The sequence below is a fragment of the Octopus sinensis genome, linkage group LG1, assembly GCF_006345805.1.
Source record: "Octopus sinensis linkage group LG1, ASM634580v1, whole genome shotgun sequence".
NCBI lineage: Eukaryota > Metazoa > Mollusca > Cephalopoda > Octopoda > Octopodidae > Octopus > Octopus sinensis.
Genome location: NC_042997.1, coordinates 13,465,835 through 13,472,891, shown reverse-complemented (window position 1 = coordinate 13,472,891; position 7,057 = coordinate 13,465,835).

Here is a 7,057-nt window from a genome sequence, read left to right as displayed (position 1 = left end):
AAAAGAGTCCGATAGAATAAATACTTACAAAGTATAAATGCTAACAAAGAATAAATTCTGGGGTCGAATTCTTCGACTAAAATCCTTTAATGTGGTGCTCCAGCATGGCCACAGTCAAATTACTGAAACAAGTAAAAGAATAATATATATATATTCATCGATCGGATCTTCTTGATTTACAGTCACATGGACAGCCGAGTCTGTATTGCAAACAACTTGCACATGCAAGTGCTACCAGTCAAAACCTCCGCATACCGGAAGCCAGCTCATGAGTGTATGGGCTCATCGTCTCTTTTTAACCAAACCCAGTGGCCAGCCTTCTCTACTGTAGTTTGGATATCGGTCATGGTGGTATTGACTTTACGATGAGTTAGGTCTAACGATAACAAATCCTCTACATCCGACTTCGATTGGAAAATGCTCTGCTTTCCAGCCTGCGTCTTCACATTCCTCGTGGAATGTAAGAGAAGATTTATCTGATCACCTTACGATTCCCTGATTTAGCATCATATAAAACACTCTGCAACAACTTGCTGGACATATACTTTGTAATTGATCTGCCCCCAATAACCCTTTCCGCAGGATGTGTTCCTTTAAATCAGCTGGTACGCTGAAGCTAATAACACTGTTGTTAATTCACCAGAAGATCGAAACATTGGAACTTCAATTAAAATCCGTGAAGGATATGTGTGTGTGCGTGAAGGATATGCGTGTGTGCGTATGGGTGCGTGTGAGTTTGTAGTGTGTGTATGTGTATCTATACTATGTATACACACACACACACACATATATATGTGTGTGTGTGTGTGTTTATATATATGTGCGTGTGTGTGAAGGCGCATAGCTCAGTGGTTAGAGCGTCGAGCTTACGATCGTGAAGTTGTGAGCTCGAATCCCGGACCGGGCTGCGTGTTGTGTTTTTGAGCAAGACACTTTATTTCACGTTGCTCCAGTTCACTCAGCTGTAGAAATGAGTTGCGACGTCACAGGTGCCAAGCTGTATCGGCCCCTTTGCCTTTCCCTTGGATAACACTGGTGGTGTGAAGAGGTGCAGCCGGTATGCATGGGCGATTGCTGGTCTTCCATAAACAATCTTGCCCGGACTTGTGCCTGGGAGGGTAACTTTCTAGGTGCAATCCCATGGTCTGTGTCGTGAACGAAGGGGGTCTCAGTATGTGTGTGTGTGTGTGTGTATGCGCGTGTGCGTGTGTGTGTGTGAGAGAGAGGTTACTTACCTGTCTTTTTCTTTAGCCTTTTCGTTTGGTTTTGAATGTACGTAATTTTATCGTAGTTTTCCTTCTGTCGCACAGTATGAAGCAATGATATTTTTTCTCTGTGACGGTTTCCCATCTCGTCTTAAATTTAATCCTGTTTCTCTGTAATTTTTCTCTCTATTACTTTGCTCTTTTGTCTACCCATACGTATTTCAAGCCTTTGAATGTTATCCTTGATTCAACACATTGCCCTCATTGCTTTGTCTCTCTCTCTCTCTCTCTCTCCCTGCCTTTGTGTCTGTCTGTCTCTCCTTTATTGTATTTTTTCTCAGGAAATCTTATTTCTCTTTCCTGCGCCTTAGAGTCGAAGGACTTTCAACGTCTATTCAGAATTTTCGGTCTCGTCTCGTACGTCACAACCTTTCCCCACTATTTAGAACTTGTTTTGTTTTTAAGTCAATACAACTTCCTATTTAATGTATATATTTGCTTATCATTGTTTTTAATCTACCGCATGTCCTCGCATATCTGTTGTCAACTTTTTTTCGTTCTAACGAGAGAGATCTAATTGGATCGAGGTTTTTGTTCTTTTCAAAAACAATTTCACTTCTGGATTTTTCTTAAATCCAATGGTGCACTGAAACTATTTGTGTTGTTACTGTGCCGAAGTGGAAGATTTTAGTGAAAATCCGATGAGCAAAAATATATTCATATTTACCGGTACATGTACATATACAAAATGAAATCTATCTATCTATCTATCTATCTATCTATCTATCTATCTATCTATCTATCTATCTATCTATCTATCTATCTATCTATCTATCTATCTATCTATATAAATCCTTAAATCATTAAAAATGTTTTAGGCGCAGCAGTCGCTGTGTGGCAAGTTGTATGACCTCTCTATGTAACGTCTTAATGGCAAATTTTCATACTTACCAACTACATGGTTCAGGGTTCAGTCCCACTGCGTGACATCCGGGGAAAGTATCTTCTACTATAGCCGCAGGCCGACCAAAGCCTTGTGAGTGGATTTGGCAGACGGAAACTGAAAAGAAGCCTGTCGTATATATATATATATATATATATATATATATATATATATATATACATATATGTATATGTTTGTGTCTGTTTGTCCCCCACCCAATCGTTTGACAACCGATGCTGGTGTGTTTACATCTCCGTAACTTAGCAGTTGGGCAAAAAGACCGACAGAGTAAGTACTAGGCTTACAAAGAATAAGTCCTAGGGTTGATTTGTTCGACTAAAGACGGTGCTCTAGCATGGCCGTAGTCAAACTGAAACAAATACAAGAACCAAACCATATGTATATGCATACATGTATATGTGCATGTATGTGTGTGTTTGTGAGCATGTGTTTCTGTGTGCGTATGTGGATGTGCGTGTGCGTATGTATCTGTGTGTGTGCATATATGGGTATGTGTGTATTTCAGTCTGTGTTCGTGCGCATGTATACATGTGTGTGTACGTATACTTACATTTATACATTTAGGGGAAACCTACGACCTTCTGTATCCCAAAGGCTTTTAACTCAAGATTTGCATACTATTTTATATTTATTGCTTTATCTGCTTCCAGTTCAACTGCTAAAATCTAATTATGTCACGTTTCATAAAGTAGCTGGTTCATTATGACGAAAAAATGTGTCTTTGTGTGTGTTCTAACTGTGTTTTCTATGACCTATTTGTTGCTTTTCCCATGTGTTTACGCATGTATATGTGTGTATACACACACATACACACACTCGTCTATAAATACACTCACATATATCATCATGCACACATTCACACGCATTTGCGTCAATAAAAATCAGATTAATGCTAATACTTTGATTTTTTTACTTGTTTCAGTCTGTTAGCTGTGGCCATGCTGGAGTACCGCCTTGAAAGTTTTTAGGCGAGCAAATCGCTCCCAGAACTTATTCTTTTAAGCCTAGTATTTATTCTATTTGAATTTGATCCAAATAACTTCCAACATGTAATTTTAACTCTATATTACCCATATGGTTTAGTAAATATACAAATGATTCCCCTAATTATATAGATACATGTGTTATTATATACTGTATATTTTAGATAAATTTGTAATAACTTATCTTTCATATGTAGTTGTAGTAATATCACTTTAACCTAAAATACACACATACATATATATATCGTTTTTGAATTTGATTTGCAAGATTCGTTCGTGTGTTGAAGCATACACTGTTGTGTCTGGGGAGAGTCATTTTCTTTTTGTGCCTCATAATGTAAAACACTCACCGGTAAAATTTCCTCTTATTTCTTATTTTTATTTTCCTTTTTTTTAATTTTTTAATTTTTTATAAGTGGAAATTTTACCGGTGACTGTGTTACATTATAAGGCACAAAAAGGAAATGACTCTCCTCAGACACAACAGTATGTATACATATATATATTTCTGTAGAAGAGCGTAGCCTCGAAACGTAAAAGACTTTTTCTATTCCTGAGCGTTATACTAATACATCAGCTTGTTTTGTACACCACCTGTCTTCGTCTCTTGTTTTTTCGTTAACTTTCCCTATATATATATATATATATACTCTTTTACTCTTATACTTGTTTCAGTCATTTGACTGCGGCCAAGCTGGAGCACCGCCTTTAATCGAGCAACTCGACCCCGGGACTTATTCTTTTGTAAGCCCAGTACTTATTCCAGTACTTATTCTATCGGTCTCTTTTGCCGAACCGCTAATTACGGCGACGTAAACACACCAGCATCGGTTGTCAAGCAATGTTGGGGGGACAAACACAGACACACAAACATACACACACATATATATATATATATACATATATACGACGGGCTTCTTTCAGTTTCCGTCTACCAAATCCACTCACAAGGCATTGGTCGGCTCGGGGCTATAGCAAAAGACACTTGCCCAAGGTGCCCCGCAGTGGGACTGAACCTAAAACCATGTGGTTAGTTAGCAAGCTACTTACCACACAGCCACTCCTGTATATATAAATTCATCCATATTTTACTTATATTTTCGTAATGTAACATAACTTAATTTACATAATATAATAGAGTCAAGAAACCCTATATCATTTTCTTTATTGACTTTTACTATCCCACCTACTAATAGCTAACCTTGAATTATTTGTTTTTTTTTTTATTTATATCCATTTATATATTTTTGCCTAGTTTGTTGTTTATGTTATCGGTTATCCATTAACCAACCATAACAAAGTCATGACATTTCAAAACAATAAATGACCAATTAGATTACGGGACTGACCATAACCCTCTCCCCGCTTACCGCAGGATTTCAGCAACTAGATAAACAAAAAGTAACGGAAAATAATAAAGTATCTTGATTAATACCTGGAAATTTATTCCTTTTAGTACCGACTGATATCACAGGTATTAATATAAGCTCTAACCCACTTATTGTGAACCTTTATCTGAAGCCCTCAATAGAAAACATATCGCATATTTATATGTATATATATATATATATATATTACGGAGCAAGTGATCTGAGATCGTGTGCTGAAACGAAAACAATTGCAGCGAGGAAGGTGTTTGAATGTCATTTAAGAAACATAAAAGCCGTTCGATTCACTTCAAAATTAAAGTTTAATTTGTCAAAACATTTTCGTCGCTAAAATCCGCGACCTGTTCACTGACAAAAGTCCGTGCTGCATCTCTGCATCTCTGCACGGACAAAAGTCCGTGCTGCATCATATATATATATATATATATATATATATTATATATATATATTATTGCGGCGTTACGTGCCCCCCCCCCCGTTTGTTTATCACAATTTTAAACTCTGCACGACATCTTTCTTTCCTGTCCACCATTGCTTCTTGACCAAACTATTTTGGCGCCCTTTTTTCTTCCCCCCTCTTCCTCCCATCCTCCTCAATCCCTTCTCTCTCTGTCTCTCTTTCTCTCTCTCCCCTGCAACCTGCTGCTTCTCCACCATTTCGTTGGCGATCGTATCTCGCCAACATCTGTATTTGTCCCCTCTACCGAAAAGGTAATTATTTCTACGCCAGCTGCTATGTTGTTGTTGTTTTTGTCTCATTTGGTCTAAAGTCGTATGACAACCACCGTTATATTATATTTTGTTTAACCGTTACCGTTTTCAATTTCGTTTTCGTCTCTCGTATTTACATCCGTCTTGTGCGTTCACATTCCTGTCTTCTACCAAGAAATCTAATGCTTACAGCTTAGTTTTTTTTCTTGGGGCTGCCGAGTTGGAGCAAATATCAGAATTGAACAGCCGAAATTTGCTATGATGATTCGGTGTCTGACTGAAGATTGAAGGCTTCGAATGATTTGTCTGTGTTCCGTGTTTGTCCCTTCCTGTATTCACGTTCTTTATATATAAAATATTTATCCCTATATATATATATATATATATATATATATATAAAATATTATTTGAGACAAAACCACTATTTTGCAAAACAAACAAGGAAAACTTAATCAATTATAAATTTTATGTATGATAAGTCTTTCCTTGTTTGTTTTGCAAAATAGTGGTTTTGTCTCAAATAATATTTTATAATATTTTACTATAAAATTGGATTTAATCCTAAATCTGATTTTTTTTCCCTGTAAATTGGATATATTCCCTAATATTTATTATTTATATATATATATATATATATATATGTGTGTGTGTGTGTGTGTGTGTGTGGGTGTGTGGGTGTGTGTGTGTGTGTGTGTGTGTGTATAATTATTATAATTTGCATCAGCATGCCCGCAGCTCTGAGCTGAAACTACAGAAAAAAATATAAAAAGCAAAATACGATCTACTACAGTAATCCTCCCTTCTCAACACATGAAATATGTATGTACATATGGGTGCCAAGTGTGTGCCAAAACTACTTTCAGCAGACCAAAAATACATTGGGGTTCTAGTTGCAGAAGATCTCCTTGATTGTGTCGAGAGCTTTTTGAAAACTTATTGAAAACTTTGCGTAGGACTCTGAGCAGGTACCGCCAAGCTTTGGGGCAAAACTCGATGCAGATTCTCTCTTCAACTTTCTCTGCCTTTATCAATGTGACGATCTTACGGTACACACTTTCTTTCCATGCACGGTTGTAAACAGTGGAAGTGAGTTAGAATTTTAAAACTTAGTGCGCATGCACAACAGAGTTCAAGTCAATTTTTGCCCCAAGCGGTTTAACTCTGCGTGCTTTAGATTCGTTACTACGGCAAGAGTCCTGATGCTTATCGATTAGATCACGTATATATATATATATATATATATATATATATATATATATATATATATATTATATATATCACCATGACCGACCAGGCTATCAGAGTTTGCTACACATCGCTGGTCACAATGCGCTTCGCATTGTTTTAGCCTTCAAATGACGCCACCCCGTTGACCAATATATATATATATATATATATGTATGTATGTATATATATTTATGTATGTTTGTTTGTGTGTGTGTGCGCGTGTGTGTGCGTGTATCTGTGTGTGTATGTGTGTATGTGTGTGTGTAGCACGTCGGTATTTCGTCTGTCTTTATGTTCTGAGTTCAAATTCCACCGAGGTCATCCTTTCGGGGTCGATAAATTAAGTACCAGTCGCGCATTGGGGTCGATCTAATCGACTGGCCTCCCCCACAAAATTTCGGGCCTTGTACCTAGATTAGAAAAGTATGTGTGTGTGTGTATGTGTGTAGGTACTTTGCAGCCTTCGAGCAGTCCGTGGTAGGTATAAAAAAAACAATATTCTGGAAGAATAAAGATTATATTGGCTTCGAGGATTGTATGTTTTTCCTATAACAAAGTTCGATAAACTGAAGAAATTAT